Here is a 27,654-nt window from a genome sequence, read left to right on the forward strand (position 1 = left end):
GGTCTGTGTGGGGTCTCTCTGGGCACCTCGGCTGCCCCCACAGCCCAAAGATATATATGTTAGGTTTGCTGGAGAGTCTAAATTTTGCCATGTGTGAATCACTGCGAGCATGAATGAATAGGTCTCTTTGTGAGCTCTGTGACAGACTGGCACGCTGTCCAGGGCGTACCCAGCCCCAAACGACCCTGAACTGGATAAGTGGATCCATCACATACTCCCATATCAGAGTCTGAAACCAGTTAAGCATAAGTGAGCAACTGTGAGCATGTGGATTCCCCCAGGCATAAGTGTTGAATCCGATGCTATACGCCCTCTTCACATATGACTGGGTGACTTCCCAGACCAGACTTCCCTTTATACACTCAGCAGATGACACTACAGTCATTGTGCTGATCGCTGACGGCGAGGTGATAGAAAACACAAGAGCAGTGGCAGGAGTGGTGTCAGCAAAATGATCTCTCCCTAAATGCAGGTAAGACCAGAGGAGGACACAGCAGCATACTTCAACATTCATAGATGAAAACTGTTAAAATAATCAGGATCTCACCAGATTTCACAACACCAAAGAGCTGTGAAGAAATCACAGCCATCTCACCTTCAAGTCAAATCAACCACAGCAACCTCAGATTTGACATGTCGACTAAAATCCTCGACAACTTTCACAGATTCACAGTTCACAGCATCATCAGGCTCTCAATTAGTCTGCAGTTCAGGTTCACAAGGTCAGGTCTGTACAACTCATTTCTACGTTTTTGTTGCTAAAATGAGAAAGGTGTGAGGGGACGAGCAAAATGTTTTATCGTGCATTTGAAAAAACAAACAAACTACAACGGAGCCTTTCATAACGTTTTGGTCTCATGATGTCTGATGATGCCGTGAGCACTTCTATTGATGTCTATGGACAACCCTGCATTTTCTAAGATGATGCTAAAGTTGGAGCCGGTGCATTGTAATGTGTACTGAAAGCATCCAAGTGAAGAACAGGAAGCAGAGCCTTCAGCTGTCGAACCGACTCGATTCAGGAAACTTAAGACTTCAAACTTTCCTTTTTGACAAACTCAGTCGTGCACCATGTGATCAGGAACCATCAGGAACCATCAGGAACCAGGCTCCTGGGACCGCTGCTCCACTCCCGTCTTTACACTCCCTTTGTGTTTACAGGACTGTACTGCATGAGCCATGTTCTTCCAAAATCTCACAAAAACAATGCCCTCTCAGTTTTATTCATTATTAACTGAGTCATGTTTCAGCAGCTGCAGGGTTCAGCACGGATTAGTATGTCAACACTGTGGACACTTGCCAGGGATTAAAATATTACCGTCTGCTAATAGTTTGGTGCTACAGTCATGATCCTTTTGGACAGTGACTGTTCCTTTCAAAGCTGGCCGCTCACTGAGGCTTTTGAACTCAACTATAATAGAATAGAATAGAATAGAATTCAACTTTATTGTCATTGCACATGCACAGGTACAGGGCAACGAAATGCAGTTTGCATCCATTCGGAAGTGCTTTAGTGATATAGATATATTACAATATATATTAGCAATAATATAGATATGTAAGTATACTACAGAAATGGGTCTATTATGGTGTGTTATAATGTACACGGTATGAAGTATGTTGTGAATATTCTATAACTATAAGTATGTACAGGCTGTAGTGAGTACAAGCTATGAACAGGATATGAACAGGATATAAATATGAAAAACTATACAGAATATGAAATAAATAACTTTACAGAATCTGAGATATACAGCTATACAGAAATGGGAACTATGCAAGTTGTAAACAGTTGTAGGATTAAAGATTATCGAATGTACAGAATGATTATTTACACAGAGCTATACAGAAGCTATACAGAGCTATACAGAAAACTAGAATACACCTTTAATCCAGCTGATTATACAGACACACGTAACTATGTATGACTACAACCACAAACCCCTCACAGCCCACCATCCGTCAGTGCATGCTTACAGTATTACTGTGTGGGGAGCAGAAGGGCCAGATGAGGGCACCAGAGTCACTGCAGCACTGCTGTTCTGGTTGTGTAACCTGAGCTGACCTGCGTCCGGCACAGAGACTCTGTGTTGTCACATGCAGCAAGTCTAATGAGAACTTCTGAAGTGTGACTTTAAAGATTGAGTTAGATGTGAAGAAAACCGAGAGGTCTGAATACACACTCATGAATTGATGCCTAAATTCATCACAGTGTTAGAGCTCAGACCCTTAAAATGCTAAACAATCACGTTTTAATGACACAGGGGTTATATGGATTTTGATAAGATTGTAAACAAACCTTAATAGAACTGCATTAAAAAGAAATGAGCGACAATTTTCCCTCTTTTTAATTGGAAAATAACACAGAGATCGTCTGTGAAGGTTCTCAGTCAGCCAGCTCATGGTAATCTCAGCAGGCTGGAAAGAAGAAGGGCTGGAAGCTTCCTGAAGACCTTTTGAAGCTTCTTGGATGAGAGGTGAACGTCTTCATGAAACTTTCCATTCGCTTTTCTTTCCAAGCTCCTTAGACTGACTTCAAGAACAGTTATTGTCATGATTAGAATCTGTTTAAGAATTCACTAAAGAATTTATTTTTTCTACTCCAGATTAATATCAGAAGGTAACAGTTTGCTCAGACTCGTTTCTTCAAAAGTCTCTGATCAATCGAACAACAATCCAAAAGCAAAACTTGCAATAAAGAGAAAATAGTCCACTGTAGATCAGTGCGTCATATAAAAGCACCATCAAAATTATTTAACTTCACTGATTTGTCCATCACACAGGCCTAGAAACCAATTCACAACTGCTGAGCAACCACTGGGGGGGGGGGTCATTTCTGTGAGGGCACAAATATAACAGGAACAGAAGAGATTATTACCTGATCTGCAGCTTTTCATTATTGGAATCAATATAAGCAGTAAAACTTTGAGATTTGGTAGTCAAAGGAGCTTGCAAAGAAAAGCGTCTGGACTTCTTTTCTTTGCAAGCTCCTTTGACTACGATGACCTGGATGACTGAGAACCTTCACAGACATACTGCCGTACATTTTGGGAGGAACACCCTTCAACTGGTGCGGGAGTATGAAAGGGAATCAAGGAAACTAGCGTCTATCTCCGTTTCAACCTAAGATGTGGACAAAGCAGAGTTGTTCCTAAGAGCCTGCGCCTTGGATCCACTGTCAGGGGATACAGAGCAGACTTGATTCTACAGAGAGGACAAAATCACCTTTGAAGTGAAAGGATAAGACAGGTCCATTTCACTATGGATGCCCTCCAGATCAAGATCAGCCAGACTCTGGCTGGAAACCCTTCTACCCTCTCCAATCTTAGAAGAGGTTTACAAGTTTGTGGACAAGGCTCAGCGGGCCCAACACTCTAAAGAAAATTAAAGAAGTCCAGACGCTTTTCTTTGCAAGCTCCTTTGACTACGATGACCTGGATGACTGAGAACCTTCACAGACATTTTGAGATTTGGTCTCTTTTTAGTTTCTGCTTAATTTCAAAACCGGTTCCATACTAAGTAACTGGTTATATACATGTCTTCATCATCATGATGAAATATCACTAACATTCCTAAATATTTACATGAACATGTCGGCATCTGTCCGTCTCAGTGATTCTATGTGAACAGATTTGAATATTGCTGCCTGAGCACCTTCACTTCTTCAAATATGACACTAGGTGGCATCAGAGTGTGAGAAATCTATAGATGCGATGTCCTTTTGACCCAACAGTCCAAATACTGTAACCACACACACACACACACACACACACACACACACACACACTTTAGTCCCCAGGAGAATTCAAAGACTTTTAAAGCTGTAATATCTCCAGAGAGTGGAATGGAGCAATGAAACATTAATTACATTTACAGACAAAAAACATTTGCAAAGCATCATCTGCATGTTATAAATTATTTATCGGTTCAGTGAATCAAAGCAACAACAACAGTAAACGTTTATGTTGTGTCATGATTTCACTGTAAGCTCTTATGAATTATTGCACTTTTTATCATGTAGGACTAGATCAACATCTTCTCTTCATGTATAAATCCATACAAACTGGTGACCTGCACAGAGAGAATTTCACCCTGCTTTGCCTCGTCTGATCATTGTTATTGATAAGATTAAAAAAAAAAATTTTAGCCAAGCGCTTAGAAATTCATCTACAACACAGATACTTTATAAAATATATGGACACGATATCTTTAAAATGATTTAACACAAACATACTATTCAAATTCCAGCATTTCCAACTGGCAGACGTGATTTCAACTTCATTTACGTCACATTAAAATCGCTTTTTAAAGAAAACATTTTGTTAAGTGCAGAGAAATAACCATCAGTTACAGTAATGGCAAATATGCATTTAACTTAAAGCCATAAAATCAGACATGTAGTCTGGAAGGCTTCCTCACATTAGAAGGAGGGGAAAAAAAAATCAAAGAGTTTTGACAGTTTTGTGAACATGTACGTTTGTGTATGTGTGTGACTTTGCTTGCACATGAGTGATTCTGTGTGTTCGAGCCTTTAACGAGCTTGTGGTGGTGGCGGCAGTGAAGAAATGTGAGCACACCAGCGTTCTCCGACGCTCGCCCTGTGCTTTGATGCAAAATACCTGCAGCAGAAGACAGATGTTCCACCATGACAGATGTTAATAATTAATGTTATTAATAATTTTTTGTATATTCACATTTTATATTTATCTAAATGTGCAAAATTATGTTGCAAAAAGCCTATTTTAATGTATGCATAACCTAATGTCACTTCCGGAGGCTTGCTGTAACAAAAGGCGTTGGTTGGGAGGCATCTGAGAACTGTAAACACGTCATTCATTAAGAACCAGTTTGACACTGTTTCAGTTTTGGGACACGGTGCGTTAGAAAATGGACACACTGTCCTCATGAAGGGTCAGCAACAATACTCAGGTAGACTCACTATTGTTGGTACTAAAGGACCCAAAGTGTGCTAACACCATTACACAACCATCAGTCTGGACCACTGATACAAGGCTGCATAGATTCATGCTGTGACTTCTAACTCTACCGTCTCAATGTCATAGAAAAATTGAGACTTGTTATAGCAGTCAACATTTTTACAATCTTTCCATCATTTCACTTTCATGACCTTATGTGAATTGCAGCTTCAGTCTCCCGTTCTTAGCTGAAGGGAGTGGACCCCAGTGTGGTCTTCTGCTGCTGTAGCTCGTCTACTTTAAGGTTTGACGTGCTGTACATTCAAAGAGTCTCCTCTGTATACTGTGGATGTAATGAATGGTAATTTAAGTTACTGTAAACATTCATATCGACATAGCGGATTAGCCATTCTGCCCTCGGATCTATAGGGTGTTATCACCCAGAGAACTGCTGCTCGTTGACTATTACAGACCTCAGGTCAGACCGGCTCGTCTGACAGCAACAACCATGACACATTCAAAGTCACTTAAATCTCTCATTTGATGCTCAGTTTGAACTTCAGCAGATCATCCTGACCATGTTTACATGCCTAACTACACTGAGATGTTTGTGATCACTGGTTAGATGTTTGTCCTAACAATTAGTCAAATATAATAAATCTAATATAAACACATACTATTTTTACAGTTAAAAAGAAAAAAGTATTTCTTATGATGCTCATTGAATGTGTCTTTTAAAAATAATTCTTATTCATTAATATTATTTGAATTGCATTGTTGTTACTAAAACGAAAGAAGTCAAAGGAGCTTGCAAAGAAAAGCGTCTGGACTTCTTTAAGTTAAATGGTAAATGGCCTGTATTTATATAGCGCTTTACTAGTCCCTAAGGACCCCAAAGCGCTTTACATATCCAGTCATCCACCCATTCACGCACACATTCATACACTGGTGATGGCAGCTACATTGTAGCCACAGCCACCCTGGGGCGCACTGACCGAGGCGAGGCTGCCGGACACTGGCGCCACCGGGCCCTCTGACCACCACCAGTAGGCAACGGGTGAAGTGTCTTGCCCAAGGACACAACGACCGAGACTGTCCAAGCCGGGGCTCGAACCGGCAACCTTCCGATTACAAGGCGAACTCCTAACTCTTGAGCCACGACCGCCCCAAGTTGCTTGAAGACGTTTCACCTCTCATCCGAGAAGCTTCTTCAGTTCTAAGGTCAAATGGTGGAGAGTCCCAGATATAAACCTAGTGGGAGTGACCCCCCACAGAGGGACAAAAGGACCCCTGATGATCCTCTAATCGCCTGAGCCAAGGTGTGAAACTGGGCGTGGGTCCCAATCAGCCAGAGTTTCGGGTGTGTTCATTGTGAAACCTGGCCCCACCTTATCATGCGAATTCCTGAGATCAGATGGCCCAGGATGTGAGTGGGCGTTAAGGCATCTGGGAAGGGAACTCAAAACTGGATTATAGATGGCAGAGTTGGTGTCGTAAACCCCCGCCTCTGTTCAAAGATGGTCGCTCACAGTGGACATAGATGGCTTCTTTCACTCCTCTTTCAAACCATCTGTCCTCTCTGTCCGAAATGTGAACATTGGCATCCTCGAAAGAGTGTCCTTTATCTTTAAGATGCAGATGGACTGCTGAGTCCATCTGCAGATGGCCCACATCCTGGGCCATCTGACCTCAGGAATTCGCATGATAAGGTGGGGCCAGGTTTCACAATGAACACACCCGAAACTCTGGCTGATTGGGTCCCACTCCCAATTTCACACCTTGGCTCAAGCGATTAGAGGATCATCAGGGGGTCCTTTTGTCCCTCTGTGGGGGGTCACTCCCACTAGGTTTATATCTGGGACTCTCCACCATTTGACCTTAGAACTGAAGAAGCTTCTCGGATGAGAGGTGAAATGTCTTCAAGCAACTTAAAGAAGTCCAGACGCTTTTCTTTGCAAGCTCCTTTGACTACAATGACCTGGATGACTGAGAACCTTCACAGACATAAAACGAAAGAAGTTTCAGTTAGCGACTCATTTGTGTAAAACCCCTGTCAAACCTGCTCGACCACGTTACGATGAATGTTTTGTGCATTGACTACAGACGTATACATGCTTACACTCAGCTGTCAGTCTAACTAGGCCAGAGGTCGGCAACCTGTGGCTCGCATCAAAACGTCGTTAGCTTTGTAGGTATAAGTGAAACCAAAACTAATGTGCACACTAAAAATTGTGTTTATGGACATGTGGATCAGATGTATATTTAAATACACTAAACAAGTTGGAGGTATCCAAGAAGAGTCAGCAGGTAACGACAGGGAAGAATCTCTTTAAAGAGTGGTGAAAGACAGGCAATGCCAGCCCTGAATCCAAAAAACAACTGTGAATAAGCCTTATAATATAACCTTTTAACGTCATATACCTACAAGGGACAGTTCACCCCAAAACATGTTTTTGAGAAGATGTATACTTGTATGGTAATATAAGCTTAGAATATGTCAAAAGGCAGGTAGGGCTTGCTGTTAACACAAATTCTTGAATATTTTACTTCTACATCTAAGATTGAGTTAGTTCTCTACAGTTACACATTCCAGTTTCCAGCTAAGCACTTCAAGGAAGTATCTGAAGAATGAACCATGTGGTGACGCTGTGGTCAGAACCACTGATTATGGATCTCTTACTATTTGAGGGCTCAGGCAGCACTGAAGTCACCTATTAGATAAATAAGATAATTTTTTCACTGTAAGTCAGTCTACTTCTTGTACCTGACCTTTTTTTTTTTGGTTAAACCACTTAACTCTGGTTCATGAGTCATGCAACCATGAAAAAGGTACCGAACACAAATGATGTTCCACTGTTGCAGAAAAATGAGCAAGTAACACATTAAATTGTATCTTTAGGCACTTTGTTACAATATCGCGATACACGATATATATCACGATATGTTTAAATAAACTCCAAAAACAATGTTATTTCAGTCATATCGTGCCTAGAATTGCACTGGTCTACTCATTCAAATCAACCATTCAGTGATTTTTTTCTAGTGAAAATAAAAAATCAGAATGAATTGAAATGTTTTATTTTTAACCATTCCTTAACCATCAGTTTCCACCGAGGTTTTTCACAGTGTCTTTCTGTGATCAACACAACAAAAGATCACAGCAACAAAAAAAGTACATCAAGCAAGACTTCATGAGACAAACAAAACAACTGAAATTAAAAGGGTGTCTTTTGTGCTTCTAACATAAGAAAACTGTTAAATAAAATTTTTGATGACGTCAAATTACAGAAACAAAAGTCTAGACAGTGACTACAAAAAGCGACTGACCAAGAACAGTCTTAATTTTATAGTGAAAGACTTTTCAGCTGGTGGAATAAATTCACCTTTAGTGGCAACAGTTTTACTGCATGCTTTGCAAATTTTCGCATTTTGTTTGACATCCTCCTCCTGAAGTCCAAATGACGAGCGAGTCTCATTCCCTCGCTTTGTCCCTATCTGGCAGGACATAAACACGCATGCTCAGCGCAGTGTGCCGGGTAGGACGGGGGTTAATGACATTAAAAGAAAAAAAAAAGTGCTTAATATTTTCATGGCAACATGCTCGATGGTTACAATAAAGCCATTTTAACCAACGCACATGGAATAACCTGTGATACATCAAATACGTTCGATATGTTGCCTGCTCCTACAGTTCAGTCAGCAGTGTGGGCGATCAGGTCAAAATTGATGGAAATTAAAACACATAAATGCTGTTAGAGTTTGAACCATCATCAGGAAAGTGTCTGATTTCTCTGAGGTCTCATTTGTTCATCCCAAACACACAGCCAGTGCAGTAAAAACATTCCTGGATAGAAAAACACACAATAGAACAGGATTCATAATCATGGACTCGGCCTCCCCGGAGCCCTGACCTCAACATTATTAAAGCAGTGTTGGACCATTTTAACAGAGAAAGTAATAAAAGACAGCCAACATCCAAAGAGGAGCTTTGGAATGTGTCCTTCAGGAAGTCTGGAGAAATATTCCTGAATAATATTTAAAGGAAAAAGCAGAAAGCTCGCCTAAGAAGGTTCAGACTGAGTGAAGAATAAAGGTCATCATACCAAACATTGACTTCTGAGCTTGTGAGCTTCTATAGTGTATTTTCATTTGTTTGCTTATTTCAAGAATGTACCCATTTCCCATTTTCCTAAACAAATGTCAAAAAGAAAGCAGTGCCTTGAGACTTTTTCACAGTATTGTATATGTGAACCTTGTTCTAAGATTTGCTGAAAACCAGCCCAGACAAAGAAGATCACACCAAAGTATCTGAAGATCATCTCAGCATTATCATGTCTGTTACCCTTTTCATTTCCTTCCACCAAACCACATGGAATTATCAGTCGCTTCGACATTTACCTTTCCATTAAATGCTTTAGAGCCCTCTGCACATTTAAAGCTACCTTTACCTAAAGACTTTTTAGGTAATGGTTTGATTACAAATAAACATGAATATGTAGAAAATGTTTTTCAAATTGTAATCCCGGCATGCTAATTTCTGCCTCGACTTTCTCAAACTCAAACCCTGTTTGTTTCCACCGTTGTTCATTTCAGCGCCGTGCCCTCCTCCATTCCTCGCTTGCTCCACTTTCATTCTTTTACTTACAGCAGTCATCTGCTCTGTGTGTTCATTGTTTCCTCCGCTCTCTTTGACTATGTACAGCTGCTGTTTTCTCTGCCAGCGAATGCAATTACGGGCTGTTGGAAGAGTGTGTATGTGTGGGTGAATTTAGGTAACTGCCTCTGTATGCACCGAGTCAGTATGCATGCCTATCCTTTTAATTTGCATCTGTGCGTGCACTTGAGTGGGCATCACCCCCCATTTTTCCCCTCATCTGTTTACTTGCATTTTAAAGTAGCTGTGTGGGCGTCAGATGATGCCTGAACAACTGAGGAGCTACTTTCATTTTGAAAATCATAAAATGGAATTTCATTGCATTGCTTTTGGATATATGAAATAGAACGGCTCGTTTAATGTAGCACAGCCACAAAGCCTTCCTTTTGTACCATTCCATCTGAAAGGACAATTAATTTTCTGTCCTTTTCTGTACGGAAAATCCCATAAGTGAAAACTACTTTAGCCGTGACATTTAGCCTGGTTAGCCCGCTTCACATGATGTACTGTTTCTTTTTCACTTATTATCAATTAATTGGTTATTTACCAAATTGTCAGTTCTGTGTAGATATCACTGACTCAGTCAAGCATAAAAACGTGCCCAACTCAAGGGATGAACCAGTGTTAAGTATCATTCCTATCAAAATAGTGTCAGGTAGCCTTTGTCCAAAGAAAATCTTTGAAAGATCTTCAACAAGAGTAGCTGAAGACTTTTCCAAAGTACTCTGTCTGCAAAGGACTTGTAGTAGTTACTAGTTCTTATCAATCAAGATAAAATTCCTAATAGGAAAGGCTGTGGCTCAGAAGGCTGGCGGTGTGATCCCCGATTCCTCGAGTCTGCATGTTGTATGAATGTGTTTGTCAGTCTTGTAGTAAGAAAGTTCCTTCATTGGTCAAATAGAGTAGAAAAGTACCAGTCTAAAGAGTACCATGCACTTCTCAGTAATTATTCCGTAGTCAGAGGGAAAATAGATTAAAAAAAGCAAAAAGAAACAAGAGTTCAAAGACATTTTTCTCAAGTAGCATCTTAACAGGATAACATGTACACTCTGATTTTACACAGCATGATGATTTAGAAGTCCCTGAGCTATAGTTGTGTCTGAAAACAAATAACACCTTGAATTTGGAAGCTACAGTAACCAAATTCTAGCTCGCGTGTGATCTTTTGTGTGTCCAAATTTAAAAGCCATAAAGTTCAGCTTATCAACTGATTAACAGATACTGATTACATTAAATACTAAAACCTGAGAATGTGAGGATTTGTAATCTTCGTGTATTTTACCTTAATGCTGACAGATAACAAAACATTTAATGTTTTGTTGTTTAGTGAGAACCTGATTTTTTTTTTTACAGTTTGAGACAAACTGCTAAACACAAAAAACTAAACAAATATAAACAGATTAAACAATAATAAATTATTGCAGTCATTTTTTTTATTTGTAGGTTAAAAAAAAAAAAAAGAAAGAAAAAAAAGCTGGGACGCTGTGTAACATGTACACAAAAACAGATTACAAAGACTTGCAAGCCCATATTTTATTCACAGCAGATACATTTGTTCCACACACACAAACACACCAGCCTTTTGACATCAAAGCTGTCCAGCTTTCTCCACATCCCTGCAGCCCCTCCACCTCTGCTCCTTTGTGTACCTCTCTAATGATGAGCCAGTGTGTGAGGGCCGCCAACAATGTAGGTCTGCCACGGCTGACCTTCCTTTCGCCTCTCCTCCATGTTTCTGTGGATGTGTCAGAATGACTGCACTCTCCCTCGTCCCTCCGTCAACCGTTGGTGCTATTCTTTCACAAGCTGCGGCCCTGCTGCAGCCGCATAATTGCCCCCGCTGCTCAAAACACGTAGGAACAATCAGCTCCTGATGCTCAGCCCTGCTGACCCAGCAGGAACAAGAAGCAGGGCATGGAATTATAATGACATTTAATTCATTTAAAGTGGAGGTAAATCGCTAGCAGCTTCTAGTTTCTACAGCTCTCGACTTTGTCAGCTGACTTAACGAATCTATTTAGCGGAATGCAAGCTAACGAGCAAAACTACTGTTAATGCGGGTGAACGGTAAGTATTAACATTAAATATATAACATGGCAAAACAACGCAGTAGAGCAACAGACTATACCAGCAGTGCTACCATTAAGGCTCATCCCATTTGACGGGGACTATTTCTCAAAAGATTTACATTTCTGATATGAGACTTAACTGAAACAGAAGCAACGAAGACTTTATAATTACAATACTTCTTCTTCCTCTTAATTTACAAGAACAGACAGCTGCTTTATCTAAATAGAGCAAAACTAAACCTAATACATGCAAACACCATCAGCATTTAACCGACGTAATATTTTCAAATCAGCTTAGTATCCAACTAAAAAGTTTCCAAAGCAGTCACTAGAGACAAATTTCATTGAGCCCTGCAGTAATCACTGATCTTTTATTTAATTACAGTCCCCTTCCTTTGCCTCATCTTACAGCAGCCTTCAAATCTAAATATATGTCATCAATAGATATTGGTTCATCTCCTCCCCCTTCTCGACGTAAACGGCGTTCACGCCGCCGTCGTGCCAGTACAGCTCAGCGTCTGTGCGTCACACACTCAGCCCAAACGTTCTGAACACGGACTTCATGACTTATCCACCACCGTGAGTAGCACTGTTTGGCCCTCCGTGGATATTGTGTTGCCTAACTCAGACAATTCTGCCACTTTGTGTTTGGACTCTAGAGACACTATACAGCGAGGCACCTCCGTGTCAGATTATTCACCAGTTGCTCTCGCTAGTAATCTTTGTGTTTTTGAGCCCTCAGATTCTTGTAATGCTCGCAGTGATCTCCCCGAGTTAACTAATATGAATGCTTCACCTGTAGAGTTAGACTGTTATTCCACACCAGACTCACCTACATACTGCTACCAGCATGGTAGCCCCGCAGAACTGCTTTAATCAGCCTGTACATTCTGAGGTTTCCGGGAAACTGATCTGCAGTATGTCCACGCATGAAACAACACAAAAACCAGCCCAGACACAACAGCATAATTTGATCATCAACAAAGTGCAATGTGCAGTAGTAGCAACAACACTCATGGTTTAGTGTTATTAACCATGATAACGGCAGCAGGTATAAAAGGCATAACATGACAGAGGTCGCCTTCCTCAGCATCGTCCTGTTATAAAGTCTAAAAGCTGCCGAGACCTCCCTGAAATCTGACCAGCAGCTGTAACCAAGTCTGGTCTTACTGGTCATAGACAAATCAACTTGTTAACACACTTGTTCTGTACAGGCCAGCTTCGACAAACTTTAACCGCCAACTTCACAGAGCTGACATTTTAGGAGATATAAATAACACAAACTCTTGCACGCCTGTTCTCTGAGCGTTGGAATGGGCTTCAATATTCTCAAAGCCCTCTTCATTATATTTTTATGGATTAATAATTTAAGAGAAAAAAATGCTGGAAAAAAAAAATGTTTCTGTGTGAATGTTCTGGTCAGGATCCAAAGAGTTTAACACAGTGCAAATAAAAGCAACAAGTAATCAAGTGCTATGTGCGCAATTACCGATTAAGGGCTTCACCAAAGACCGTACATACTGGTGAGCTGTTAGTTTAGGTTTTCTACAGTAATATTAATAATTTCCTATCAATGATATAACAGCAGAAACTAGTTTGACATGATTTGAGCTTATGCGCCCACACCATTACAGCCACCACCTGCCGGTTTGATCTGTGCTTTCACATCGTTCATCCTACCATCCAAATGTCTGCTGAGCCATTATGAGCCTCAGTTTCCTGTTCTTAGCCGACAGGAGTGGCACCCGGTGTGGTCTCCTGCTGCTGCAGCCTGTCAGCTTCAAGGCTTGGTGTGTTTTCCAAACACATATCCTTCTGCATACCCTGATTAAACTGTTGCATTTCTAGCAGCTTGAAGAAGTCAATCCTTTCTTCTCTGACATCAACAAGACATTTGCACCCAGAGAACTGCAGCCCACTGAATATTTGTTTCTTTCTGACACATCGACAGTTTGTGAAGGACTCAGACCAGCCTATCTGGCACCAACAACGATGACACGTTCAAAGTCGTTTAAATCTTCATTTTATTTCTCATTCTGATGCTCAGCTTGGACTTCAGCAGGTCCTCTTCACCACGTCTATGTGTCTGCATGCATGAAGTTTGCATGTTAATTGTTCAGATTGAACAACATCAAACTAAACAAACACACAAGACTACAGCGAACCACTGTAAATGTTTCATGTGCTTAAAAAGGTTTTTCACAGGCGGACTGTTTTCATTCTCTCTGGTGGGCGCGCACACACACACACACACACACACACACACACACACGCGCACACACACACACACACACGCGCACACACGCACACACACACGCGCACGCGCACGCACACACGACGAGATAATGGGATGTCATCCAGCCTCCGTTGCCCCATGTGCCCTTTCTGCAGTGACAGAACAGCTGGGCCATTTAACACACTTGTGTGCTTTTCCAAGCCTTCTGACTGGTTCAACATGGCCAAAGCTTCCTAAACTCAACACAAAAACACAACTGCTCAGTTATTGTGCTTGCCACGCTAACAAACCACTGACCTGACTGACTAATGCTGGCTTTGCGTTCTATACATCACTGCATGACGTGAGGAGACTATCAATGATGAAGCATAATAAGCATGACTCAGACTCCCTGTCTGCCTGTGGAAGAGCTGAATGGAGGGGACAAAGGTTCTCAGGTGAGGCTGAGAATTCATCTTTGTCTCTTTCTGTCCTCCCTCAAACTTCTTTTTCCATCTTTCCCGTTCCCTAAACCGCAGCTGAAATCTGACTTTGTAATTCCTGTTCCTCTTCAAACTCATCCTCTGCACTACATCTTCACACTTAGAGGAATCAGCGTGTGGCCACATCAATAAATAACTGTATTGTGTCAGTGCATTTCAGACAACAGTCAACATGCAGGACCAATGTTATGCATCATCTCTACAGCTGTATCTCAACAGTCGCCTTATGACTTAGTAAAGTTTTTTTTAATCTAAGCCACAATGTAACATTGCTTAGTCCAGACCTCCAACTACCAGTTCTCAGATTAAATGTAGTTTTACGTCACAGCACCTTGGTGGGGACTATCCGGTTGTTCAGTCTGACGTCACTAGCCGTGTCTGGACCTAAACTCCGCTGCAGGTCCATATATGAAACGATCACTATGGCATTACTGAGAGTTGAAAAACTGTTTAAAGTCTTTCATCTTTAATAAAATGATCAGCGTTCTGCTCTACCAGGTGTAACAACTGAGTTTAACATCCAGGCATCCATGAAAACGGAATTTATGATATTTAACGGAGTTAGAAGTTAGCAGGGAGTTAGCTCGCTAGCTTCTATCTAAATACAATATAGCATGTCCTGACTGCGGGGTTTTGGAAACAAATTAAAACGTACAGCTCTGTTATCACTTCCAACATAAATGAAGACAGAAAGCTAAACAGCAGTGACGTTTGTAGGGTTACTGAAGTTGGGCTAGCTGGTATATAATGATGTGCTACGTGACCGCTAGCGACACAGCTATTTTAGCATAATATAAACAAGCTAACTTTTTTTCCCACTCGATAAAAGTTAACGTGAGTGTTCTCGGTGGTCAGGAACAAATGTAATCGCATGGCAGGATGCTGTAAAAGGACCAAACTTCAGCCAGGAGAACAACTGAGATAATCCATCCACAATACGAGGTTAGTCATTCATATACTGCTGCATGGGCTGGGCTGTAGTTACATCGTAAGGTTTTAAAAACTGAGCTTAAATAAATGATTAGCGGAAATAAAAGCCGAGGGAGGTCAACAGGGATCACTGACTGTTTTAGGAGCTTTTTGAGATCAAATAGAAGAAAATACATAACATTGAACATGTTAACAACACAAAAGCCATATTAAACACAGACTACTTTAGGCCCGGAAGTAGGATTCGTCGCGTCATCACTGAACAACCGGATAGTTTTAGCCACAACATGTTAGACAACAATCTAATAACAAATAAATAAAAATAAAAGAGACATGCAACACCCTTGACATTAACCATGATCAAATGAAACATCTGAAAGCTCTGCAAGGAATTTAATCCAGTACAGTAACCCCTCTCTGCATGTTTGAAATTAAAAATTAAACAAGGCTTTTGTAAAGAATTAAAGAATGTCTGCCTCCTTCCAACCATAAAACTTTTGTGCAGTCAACCAAATGTCTAACACTATGGAGATATTCTCAGTAATGAAACTCTGTATATGTCACAGTGACATTTTGTACTCACCATTGTTCTGTAAGAAAAGGTTGGATGGACTTCAAAGTTAAACCATCTCACGTTATCCATTTATAAAGCTCTACCACCAAAGTTCAATCTATAATTCACGTTCGTCTAAACTCCCAACCATAAATGTCCTGATTTGCACACTTATCACACTTATTAAGCGAAATGGTTGAGATAAGTTTCAACTCGTCAGTCTCTTAGAGACTTTAATTATTATTTTTTTTTAACAAGCTTTGAATAATTGTGTGCTCTGTTATCCTGCATCCGTTTCTTGTTCTCGAAACTGTTCCATCACTCTCATTAAACTCTTTCGAGTCCTGAAAGCTCCAGTCAGTCACTCATGCAGCATAAATTAATGAATGCTAGCCCGACTTAATTTTAGGTTCATGGACAGCCTCTGATGTACTAGAAGACGAGGTGGTGCAATTGTTTACCGGCAAATTGACATTTTTTGTTTTTTCTTTTCATGTTTTTTTTTTTTTTTTTTTTTTTTAAAGGAAGACATATGTAACCCATGTCAAGTATTGCGAACATATCTTAAAATAAGACAAGATTGAACAAGAACATGGGACAGGTGGGCTAATCTGATGAATATTAGCTGGCTTTAATGTTAGTGGAACACATCGACTCGATCCTCAAAAAGTGATTTACGCTGATTAAAGCTAAGCACGATCAGTTCCATGATCACAGCTATAAACAAACCCTGCATTCGATGTCGTACATTCAAGCTGTCGTTTGCTGTACTGAAGAAAGAAAGAGGAAAAAAAAAGACCAAAGAAAAGACAGCAGATGCAACGCACGACCTTTGAATCTCTCAGGAGTGAAGGATGGAGACCTCCTAAATGAAAAATTCACAGTCCTACTAAATTATTATTCTGAGCAGGACCCAAACAAAAGTAGTAAACTTTCTCTATAGCAAACTACATCTGCAGGTGGAGGCTATGTTCTCACAGGTGAAACACACGAGAATCTCACTGAGCTTAAAATTAATCTCGTAGAGCTCAGTTGAGCTTTGTTCACAGAGCTGTTCAGAACATGTTCATGACCTAGGTGCTCTGTCAGTTTAGGCACATCAGAGCCTTGAGCTAACTGCCAATGTCAACATGCTGGTTATATTCTCTTTAGTGTAATGTGTTAGCATGCTAACTATTAGCACAAGCACAAAGTATTACTGTAGCTGACAGGAATGGCAGATTTTCGACTGCTAAACGTGACATTGGTGCAAAATGAAAGATCACACTTGTCAAAATTCACCATAGAGAATATAAACGTACCAGATTTTATACCAAACCATCCGATCCAACAGCTACAGAGATATTTCAGTGACAAATGAAAAGGTCAGGAGCTTCCCAAAGTCATTGATACAGTGTCCTGGAACCCTAAAAGTCTCAACAAGATTTCATAACGATGGACACCGAGACATTTCAGTGACAGAGCAACACTGTTTTCCATCCTTTCCTGGAGTCATACTAGAAAAATCTATATTTTGAACATTTTATCATCTCACAGCACATGATTTCGAAATACTAGAAGACGTTTTACTCAAGTTTTTAGGCAGATGGCCCTAAATGTCGACTTTGTTTCTATTATAGCCATCAAGCTAAATGTTAAGGACCACTTAAAGGCACCATATGCACCATCAAAATGTGACACAGCCACTGATAATTTGTCATATTAAACTTTCAATTGTTTAAAGCAATAAACCTCAGTGTGGCTAGAAAGTAGTGTGATGTTTCTTTGTTAAGATTTATTGAAGCATTTAATGACCTTTACTGCATAGCGCTCCTTCCATCTCTCCCTAATCTTCTGTCTGGCTCCACTCTGTATCATTTAATAAGGCAGAAATGTCATTCAAATGTCAGTTAGTGATACCTATAAGAAATGAAAAATATAAAACTAAAGGGGGTAGGGGTGGGGGGTGAAACAAACAAAAAAAAAAACGACTCACCATTATATTCTCATCTGTAGGAGAAGCTTGTTTTGTTTCCTTCTTTTATTCTTCTCCGTCACCATACGGATATGTTCTGTGTTTACTTCGTTCGGGCATATAACGCTCTGTTACATCTGACAGTCAGTTCTTTATTTTTTGCATCTTCCTGCAGAGTAGTAAGAGAACATGAGGCTCCCAATACTTTCTCCTCTTCCTGGGGTAGCTTCACTACTCCAGCTGTCCCACAGAGACGTCCAAACTCAAGGCGGTGGGGGTACTTCCAAAGCCGTCCCCTGAGCGATTGCTGATTTCTGCTACTGCTCAGATCTTGAGGCTTGTGTATGATGTGACTTTGCTGAGGATCAGATGAACTGAAGTTTTGTGCAAGTACCTGGCTACTGTTGCTATACTCGTGCCTTTAAGGCAATTGGAAGATTCCAGAGTGAGAAGTCTACTGCGTGGCTTAAAGCATCAGGTTAGTGAGCATGTGTCGCCTGCTGGGTAGATTAAAGCACCAGGATAGTGAGTCGTGACTGAAAGTTTACTTCTGTTTCCTGACTATCCAGAAGTTGTGTTTGCTGAGGTATACAGTTGTCTGCCTGAAGTAGAAAGTGTGAGCTTAATGAGGGTTTTCCTTTAGGTAAGAAGCAGACCAGGTTTGTGTTGATCGGTTCTATTTAGGCCGTGAACAGGTAAGGGCTGGCAGGTGGTTACAGGTCAAAGGTCTTTGCTCACGTCACGGTTGCACTGAGATCTTGAGAGGCAATACTGGTTGTCACGGTAACAACAGCGGCAGGTCACGGGTGTATTATTGCTTCGTGTTCCAGTCACTGGGCTGGCTGTTTCAGTGGTGGAGGTAGACAGTGGGAGAGGATCCCTGAGGTAAAATGGAAAAACACTGCAATGAGAAGAAGATGAGGAACTAATCATGGAAAGTAAACGGATGTTTCTTCCTTTTCTATTTCCCTTCGAGGTAGAAAGCAGATGTGGTTTTCTCTGACTGGAACCAATGACGGGAGGTAAAACTGTGCTGTCAAGTCTAATCTTCTACACTGGTAAAGAATGCTGGTGGTTTGCCAGAGTCTGAAACAAGTCGAATCTTTCCCTCTCATTCAGAGTGGATAGGCGAAGCCCCTAAATGACCCTATGGAAGAAAAAAAGAAAAGAAAAACAAGTTAGAGAGGCAACCACATTGTGTTGGCAGAGGAAAAGACAGGCAAAAGTCAGTAGGGTCTGGACAAGATTTCCCTCTTGATCACAGCAACAGAGGACCTCACAAAGGCTACATTTACACAGCAAAGGCCCACAATCGGTTGGCAAGTGCTTGCTGGCGGTCGCTGGGTACACAAAAAACCTCCTTGTGATTACTTTGATCCATTTTTAAAGATTTTTTTTCTACAACCTTTTTTCCCTTGCCGAAAACAAGACAGCGATTATTCTCCTAAAACCTGAACTCATGGTATGCATTTCTAATTTCTCTTTGTCGGCTTTATAGTGTTCGATAGAACAGCCGTCCCCAACCCCCGGGCCATGGCCTGATACCAGTCCTTGAGTCGTTTGGTACCGGGCCGCAAGAGTTGAGGCTCGGGTGTGAAATTTATGGTTTCGGGGTTTTTAATCAGTTTTTATCGTTTAGGTTTCCCTGGGTCTTTTCCTGTGTGTTATGAACAAATTTTGGTACAGGTACTGGTTTTATCTTGTTGTATTTATCGGTGACGCCTTAAAGGCCGGTCCATAAAATATTGTTGGACATAAACCGGTCCGTGGGGACCATAAAGTCACATTTGAGTAATGATGTGCAAAACTCTATATTTGGTGTCTGAACACAGCAGAATTTTTCCTGAGCACAAAAACAACAACTGTGAAACAACAACTGTGCCCCTTTGAGCCATATGGCTCATTTGAAAGAGCAAAATTTAGTTTGTGGTCTAGACAACCCAAAATGTCATGTCCCCATATGTGGACGGCAGTCCTAGGAGGTTAAGTAAAAACACTTGGACACATTTTGCATTTGATGCCAAGAACAATACGACTCTGTATAAACCACATGGAGCAACTTTTACCGGTAAAAACACAACAAACCTTAAATTTTAGTCAAATGAATCAACTTGTGATTTAGTCTACAAGAATCTTATGATATTTTATTTAATTAACAAGACTAAAATTACCAGAGTTTAGATGACAAAATTGGTTTTTATTTTACCTTTGTTTATACAGGTAGCCCCATTTAGACTCGATGTCTCATTTACAAGAGAGACAAACGTATTAAATGACAACAAAAATACAACAGCAATTAAATAGGAAATATAAAAAAAAAAAAAGAAGAGTCTAATGTTTACACAGTCATGTCAGAAACAGGAATACGTTCCTAGTGATGATTTTACAGGGTCATTTGAACGTCTTTTACATCTGCAAGTGAAATCAGCTGAGAGCTGCAAATCCTTCTGTAATGTTTTCCATGAACATGGAGCAGAAAAGGAGAATCCTGTTTTCCAAGTTCTGTACAAACTGATGGAACGATGAATGTAATGAAGAGACTGCAGACTATGACTAAGATGTTTATGTAACATGTAATCTGATATATAAGCAGGGAGTAAATCACAAATAGATTTATAGATTATACCAGTGAATCATCCTGCATAAGGCCAACGAGGGCCAGCCAGAAAATATAAAGTACAGTGATGTGTTAAAGGTTTACAACCAGTCATAAATCATAAAGTGTCCCGTGATAAACAGAGTCCGAAAGATGGTGAGAATGAGCAAAGGTGTTCGTGTAAATTATATCACCGTAATCTAGGACGGGTAAAAAAGTGGTAGCAACAAGCCTTTTTCCTGCGGTGAAAGAGAAACACAATAGATTTCAGAAAAAGAGGCCCAACTTCAAGTTTCCTTAACAGGTGCTCAATGTGTGGCTTAATGGAAAGATTATCATCAATCACAATACGCAAGTATTTGCATGAGGTCACAGTTTCAATAGATGCCTTGAGCAGATACAAAAGAGGGAAGTGCTGCAGGCTGAAGAGCATTTAAAAGCAGTCTGACAGAGGTGAGAGTGTACACAATCAGCTAGTTGTAACTGTTCAAAAACCATGTGGACGGAGGAAGGAGACAAATTTCCACAGTCGCCTGTGCTTTTCATAAAACTAAACTTTTACTTTGAAGGCAAACGGTCTTCAGGTTCACTGCAGCTTAGAGACCAGTTTGCAAGGCGGGCAACCTCAGCAACCAGCTACTGACCAAAGCAATTGCAGGGAGGGTTTTGGGACAGACCTGTATACCTCCTTGCAACCAATTTCATGCTAGCAGCTGCAATCAACCTTGAGCAAACTCTTTACTCAAAGACCAGCAGTGCTAGGCCTGTGTGACCAGGGATTAGACAGATTATCGGGGCAACCCATGAGCTGCTGCTATGGTTGAGGATTAGGTCTGTACAGGTGAAGAATCTTCTTGGGAAAGATCACAGCAGTGATGTCACCCAATGTATAAAATGAAAAACTAGACTCAGATGTTAAAGTCACATTTTGTTGACCCAGCCATAATTTTTGACCATTCTAAGAATTTTTTTTGCAAAGTGCTTTAAGTCAAATGGATTTTTAAAAAAGAACACTTTTTTAAATTACAAATTAGAGAAAGATCACCATCAAAGGTCAGGACTCTTATTTGCTACAATTTGCTTTTTGCCAAATTTAATATTCTCTCATGTTAAGATTTGGCAACAACTATTCAGATCGATAAATATTTGTTTTGGCTCTTGTTCGGCTGTGCATTGAGCTTGATTCTTAGAGCAACAAACAGAGCAAATCTTTTTGTCAGAAGTTACTGTGGCAATAGGCAGAAAGGCCCATTAGCAGATTCTGGGGTCTTAAAGAGGTCAAGAGTGGCTCACATGCAATTTAGCACTGCTGGATGCTTTCATTTGATTCTAGCTGAAGTGTAATATCGCACCATCCTCTGCAAGTCTGCGTGCATTACAATGAGTGTGGCCACAGGGCTGCTTATGCTAGTCGTGCAATCAGTTGCTTAGTTACTTTTTCAAATAAAGAATCCCAGTGTAAAGGCAGTGTTTCTGACTCAGTCTGTTTGGAGGTTCTATAGTTTTGTCATTTTTAATGAGTTTTTAATTTTATTTCATTTGTTTTTAATTCATTCTTCTGTCAGTTTAGTTTTTATTGTTTCAAAAGGTTTCGTTTTAGCTTCGTTTTAATCGTTTCAGAGTTTATATTTGTCTTTTTAATTGATCTTTTTAGGGGTGGCAGTATCTCAGGAGGTAGAGCAGATCATCTACTAATTGGAAGTTTGGCAGTTCGACATTTGTGTGAATGAGACAAGTTGTATAAAATCGTCTTTGTGCTCAGTGAGAGTCGAAAAGCACTATATAAGAACCAGTCCATTTAATTGTTACTGTGTGAAGGGCCTACAGGAAAATCAGCACAGGTATTACTACTCTATTTGAAAGAAGCTGACTCAGTCTTGTAGACATCCAGAGTCTCAAACACATCTGTCACCGACTCGGTGACGTAAAATGTATAATAATAGTTTAACCAAAGTAACAGATTTCCTCTATATTTCTATTTTTAGTTAGTTAGTTGTACTTTTTTTTCAAACGTCTGAATGTTTTCTCACATCTAGTTTTAGTCAACTATGATAACCCTGCTACGTGCCTGTGGAGCGTATCCAGTTGTGAGCTTGAAGAGCTCCATGTGGGTGCTACAGTTACCTTTCAGCCAAAGTGTGGGGGAGGAGGTGTTACCAGTATAGCTCACAATACAATGAGGTAAAGGTACAGTAGGCTACACTCCATAACTCCAACCCATAATCCAGATAAGCACTTCATTGTCAGTTTGTGTCGGTGGCCCTGTGTAAACCCCTGAGTTGCTTGTACAGCAGGAAGGCGCGCTGGGAGTGGCAGAGTACTTCACGGAAACGCTCTCAAGCATAATCAAGACGCTTCAACACTGGCTGCATTTACATACATTTGTTCATGTCAGACATGTTAAACAAGAACAGTGATTCATGCACAGCAGAAAAAAACCAAAGCAGCAGTATGCAATGACGTGCTTCCTTACACGTCAGCGCTTCTCTGTAGTGTCGATAGAGCTCATAACCAACAAATGCATGGAGGTCATTTTGCATCTGCTAGAGCTACAGGACTTATTTAGTATGCAAAGCAGCTACTGGGTGGAAAGTCTATTATAGGCACCCCCATTTAAATGCACACACACACACACACACACACACACACACACACACACACACACACACACACACACACACACACACACACACACACACACACACACACACACACACACACACCCTGTTAATCTCCCTCCATCTGTGCGAGCTGGCCTCGGGTTCTCTGTCAGACACACATCTCATTGTGTGACTATCTGGCTCATTTAGACTCATGCAAGTCAACTTCATGCTAAAGACACATATCACCTCTTCTCTCCAGAGAAAATGTGAAAGTCGAGCCTCATTTTATTTTTTCTATTGAGGGTCCTCCATCAGACTGTAGCTGGATCACACATGTTAGCTTAAAGATAGCAGCACACAGATTAAAATGACAGCCTTTAATTGTTTAGTAGTATTTGTATTACCTTTATATTTTTCAAGGCTCTTGTTCACATAAAATAAACCAATTAAAGAGCGTTGTATATTCAGATACCTACACAGAAGGAAACCCCACACAGAAAAGCTCCAGCCTCCAGCAGGTTCCTCTCATGTATAAAAATTTCTATATTAGTGGTTTTCAAATATGTAAAGGTGTGCCCTGTGCATTTATGTCTGCAGAAACAATGCGATCTCACAGCAGTTCCTGAAATAAACACAGTCTCTATCTTGCTTCTGAACACAGAAACACACAGAAACATCTGGATGTTTATCTGTGTCCCTCAGTGAGTTTGTCTGTCCAGCATGGATCCACTGATGTAAATAAATAAAATCATAAATTTCTTTTTTTTTTTTTTTTTCCCCCTTCTTTCTTTTCTCTCGCTAACTTCCCCTCGTTGGACAATAAAGTATTGAATTGAATGAACGGTGCTGCTGTGGAGGGTAAGCAGCACCAAGTTCCTGGGTGTGCACATCTCTTCTGGTCAGCAAAGCCCAACAGTCAGGGACTCTACTTCCTCTGCAAACTGAGGACAGCGAGAGCATCAACCTCCACTATCAGCAGCTTCTACAGAGATCAAAGAAAGAAAGATTTCAGAGGGGCTCATTTCACCCCCCAAACCAGATTTTTAAGTTTGAGTCATACACATCGCTGAGTTTCACCCTGCATTTGTAATCACTCTCAGTGCATTATTAATGTAAGCTGCATTGCTTGGCTAGGTTCAGGCATTAAAAACAACTTTACTAGGTTTTGAGGTCAAATGCACCTCTTGCTACATCTTACCAAGGTGTAGGCAAACACGAGATATACTTCCATCTCAAATCTACTGCTAAGAAATTTGGGAAACAGATTTGTTTTTCGTGACCTTTTCATGTACTGACAGGAAATAGCCTGCAACAGCACCAAGTCTTCTTTAGATATACTGAAGATATTTTTGATTGCATATTTGTAGCATCTGTACCAAGCATAACACTCATGGTATTAGTACTGTTGGTTCACACCAGGAAGGTCGTGGGTTCAAATCCATGATGTGGTTGGGCCTATCAGTGTGCAGTTTGCATGTTCTTCCACACAGGGTCTCACTGGGGACTCCAACTTCCTCCCACAGTCCAGAGACCGGTGTTAATTTTGTTGACCCACAGTTTTCATCAATGACCATTTTTCACCCTGACAAGAACGAGATGACAACTAAAGAAATAACAGAACAGAAACTATGATGAAATGTACTGGCACTTTCATCAGTGAATAAAAACAAAAATTTATGGTGCGATTAGATCTGTGTAGAAAAGCGGTGCACGTTTGGAAGTGAGCCGAGCAGAACGGCGAGGTTAGACGCCCGCTGATCTGCGCGGAGGAAACGGTACAATTGTTCTGATGCTTCTTGTTTCTCATAAAAACACAACCAAACGTCAACACAGGAAGAGAAGAGTCAGACAAACGCACAACACATTTCGTATTTGATGTCACGAAAAATAAAACACCTGGTAAAATGGTGGAGCAACTCCCACTCACAAACTCTTACAGTTAATTGAATCCACTCAGATTTAGTCTACAATAATCTTACAATATTTAGTCAAATGCTGAAATTCTAACTAAAACTAAAAGATGACTCAACATAAGATAAGATAAGATAAGATAGAACTTTATTAATCCCTCGGGTGGGTTCCTCTGGGAAATTCGATTTCCAAAAAAGCACAGCACCGACAGAAGTTACAGAATATTTTTTTTATTATATATATATATATATATATATATATATATATATATATATATATATATATATATATATATATATATATAGCAGCTGGATAGCGTAGTGGTTAGACTACACGCCTTTGGAACAGAGGATCGCAAGTTCGATTCCTGCCTGGGGCGTCTGTATCCAGTAAGGGTCCTAAGGCTAGACCCCCTATGCTAAGCAAGCCTACCGCAGACATGAGCGAGACAGATAAATATGAAGGCATGCCGGCTCGGACGTCGCCCGGATCAACAAGGTCCGCGTCAGGTGTTGAGGAACCAGGGCACCCTGACGAAAAGTGGGCTACTGGAACAAGAAGGCATCGGTGGGCAAGAGACGAAAACAGGGCGTTGTTGGAATGCTACTACGCAAGTAACCCTGGCGGAAGGGGCTACATGAATAGGCTGAGGGACCTATGGATTCTTCGATACCCAACATCCACAATGACGGCGAAACAACTAGTAGCTCAGTGTTCCAACATTCGAAAGAAGGGACTGCTCTCACAGCTAGAGATTGACAAGGTACAACACAAATGCTACGGCAAGGAGGAGTCAGGACGCCAGGTCAGGGGGGCGATATCATCACCCCCACCCGAGATTGGGTACATAGCCCCAAGTGCGATAGGAGAAGGATCGTTAAGTGTGAGAGGAACTGACCTGAAAGATAGGATCATGGCCAAGCTTGAAACCTGGATCCCCCGTAGCCGGTTACCAAGATTACGTGAAGTACCCTCAGAAGGTCTGCTAGATGATGTTAATGCAGCACTACGGACGATACCTACAACCACGATTACCGACACTAACAAGCTGATCTACAATACGGCAGCAGTGATCAGTGAGATGCTTGGCTACAAGTTGAACAGCCACAAGGGGCAGTACCCTCCATGGAGAAGGAGGCTAGAGGGCAAGATCAAAGTAGCACGGAGGGAGGTTAGCCAACTAACGGAGTTGCAGAAAGGTGCGACAAAGAAGGTGCATAAGAAATACAGCAAGCTGTCCATACCTGAGGCCTTAGAAACTGCCAAGCAAAGACTCACAGCCTTGGCCAGCCGCTTGAGAAGGTACACCAGAGAGATAGAAGGCAGGAGAATAAACCAGCTGTTCTCCACAGAACCAGCAAAGGTGTACTCTCAGTGGCAAGGGAACAATAAGAGAACAGCACCACCAAGGCTGGAGACCGAGCAATACTGGAAGAGCATATGGGAGAAGGACGCAACCCATAACGGCAATGCTCAGTGGCTAGTGGATCTGAGGGCAGACCACAGCAACCTCCCCGAACAGGATCCAGTAACCATCACAGTGGCAGATATCCAAGAAAGGGTCTCCAGTATGAAGAGTTGGACAGCACCAGGGCCCGACATGATTCACGCCTACTGGCTAAAGAAGCTGACTGCACTCCACGAGCGTCTAGCAGCACAAATGAACCAGCTGCTAGTTAACGAGAGACACCCGGAATGGCTAACCGAAGGTCGGACGGTCCTGATCCCCAAGGACCCCAAGAAGGGACCGGTCCCCTCCAACTACCGACCAATAACCTGCCTCAGTACTACATGGAAGCTCCTGTCAGGCATCATATCGGCTAAGATGAACAGGCACATGGGTCAATACATGAGCGGGACACAGAAAGGAATTGGCAAGAATACCAGAGGCGCAAAACACCAGCTACTGGTAGACAGAACAGTCAGCCGAGACTGCAAGACCAGACTGACCAACCTGTGCACTGCCTGGATTGATTACAAGAAGGCCTATGACTCAATGCCCCACAGCTGGATACTGGAATGCCTAGAATTGTACAAGATCAATGGGACCCTAAGAGCCTTCATCAGGAACTCAATGGGGATGTGGCGTACAACACTAGAGGCCAACTCCAAGCCCATAGCACAAGTCACCATCAAGTGCGGGATCTACCAAGGAGATGCTCTGTCCCCACTGCTGTTCTGCATAGGCCTGAACCCCCTCAGTGAGATCATTAACAAGACTGGCTACGGATACCGACTACGGAACGGAGCAGTTGTCAGCCACCTCCTGTACATGGATGACATCAAGCTGTATGCCAAGAGTGAACGAGACATCGATTCACTGATCCACACTACCAGGCTATACAGCAATGACATTGGAATGTCGTTCGGACTGGAGAAGTGTAGTCGGATGGTAACAAAGAGAGGGAAGGTAGTCAGAACTGAGGGGATTGAACTACCAGAAGGCAACATTGCAGACATAGAGGACAGTTACAAGTACCTGGGGATCCCGCAGGCGAATGGGAACCATGAAGAGGCCGCTAGAAAAGCTGCAACCACCAAGTACCTGCAGAGGGTCAGGCAAGTCCTGAGGAGTCAGCTGAATGGTAAGAACAAGATCCGGGCCATCAACACCTATGCCCTGCCCGTGATCAGGTACCCTGCTGGGGTAATAGGCTGGCCAAAGGAGGAGATAGAAGCCACTGACATAAAGACAAGAAAGCTCCTTACCATGCATGGAGGGTTTCACCCCAAGTCCAGCACCCTGAGGC

General features: G+C 41.5%; 1 protein-coding gene and 1 long non-coding RNA gene across 4 annotated transcripts in view; one reads left to right on the plus strand and one right to left on the minus strand.

The window, feature by feature from the left end:
* Positions 1 to 27,654, plus strand: part of LOC146670845 (uncharacterized) — a 372,233-nt gene that overhangs the window by 323,900 nt on the left and 20,679 nt on the right. The window lies entirely within an intron of this gene.
* LOC146670854 (thyroid hormone receptor alpha) overlaps positions 1 to 27,654 on the minus strand; it is a 118,226-nt gene that overhangs the window by 55,233 nt on the left and 35,339 nt on the right. For all 3 annotated transcript variants that reach the window (XM_085402964.1, XM_085402967.1, XM_085402965.1), the window contains exon 3: positions 17,816 to 18,941. The gene's annotated coding sequence lies outside the window, so the exon portion shown is untranslated. The remainder of the gene's footprint in view (positions 1 to 17,815; positions 18,942 to 27,654) is intronic.

This window comes from Rhamphochromis longiceps, linkage group LG4 (assembly GCF_057381845.1).
Source record: "Rhamphochromis longiceps isolate RC_006_pf linkage group LG4, R_longiceps_female_GT1.1, whole genome shotgun sequence".
Taxonomy (NCBI): domain Eukaryota; kingdom Metazoa; phylum Chordata; class Actinopteri; order Cichliformes; family Cichlidae; genus Rhamphochromis; species Rhamphochromis longiceps.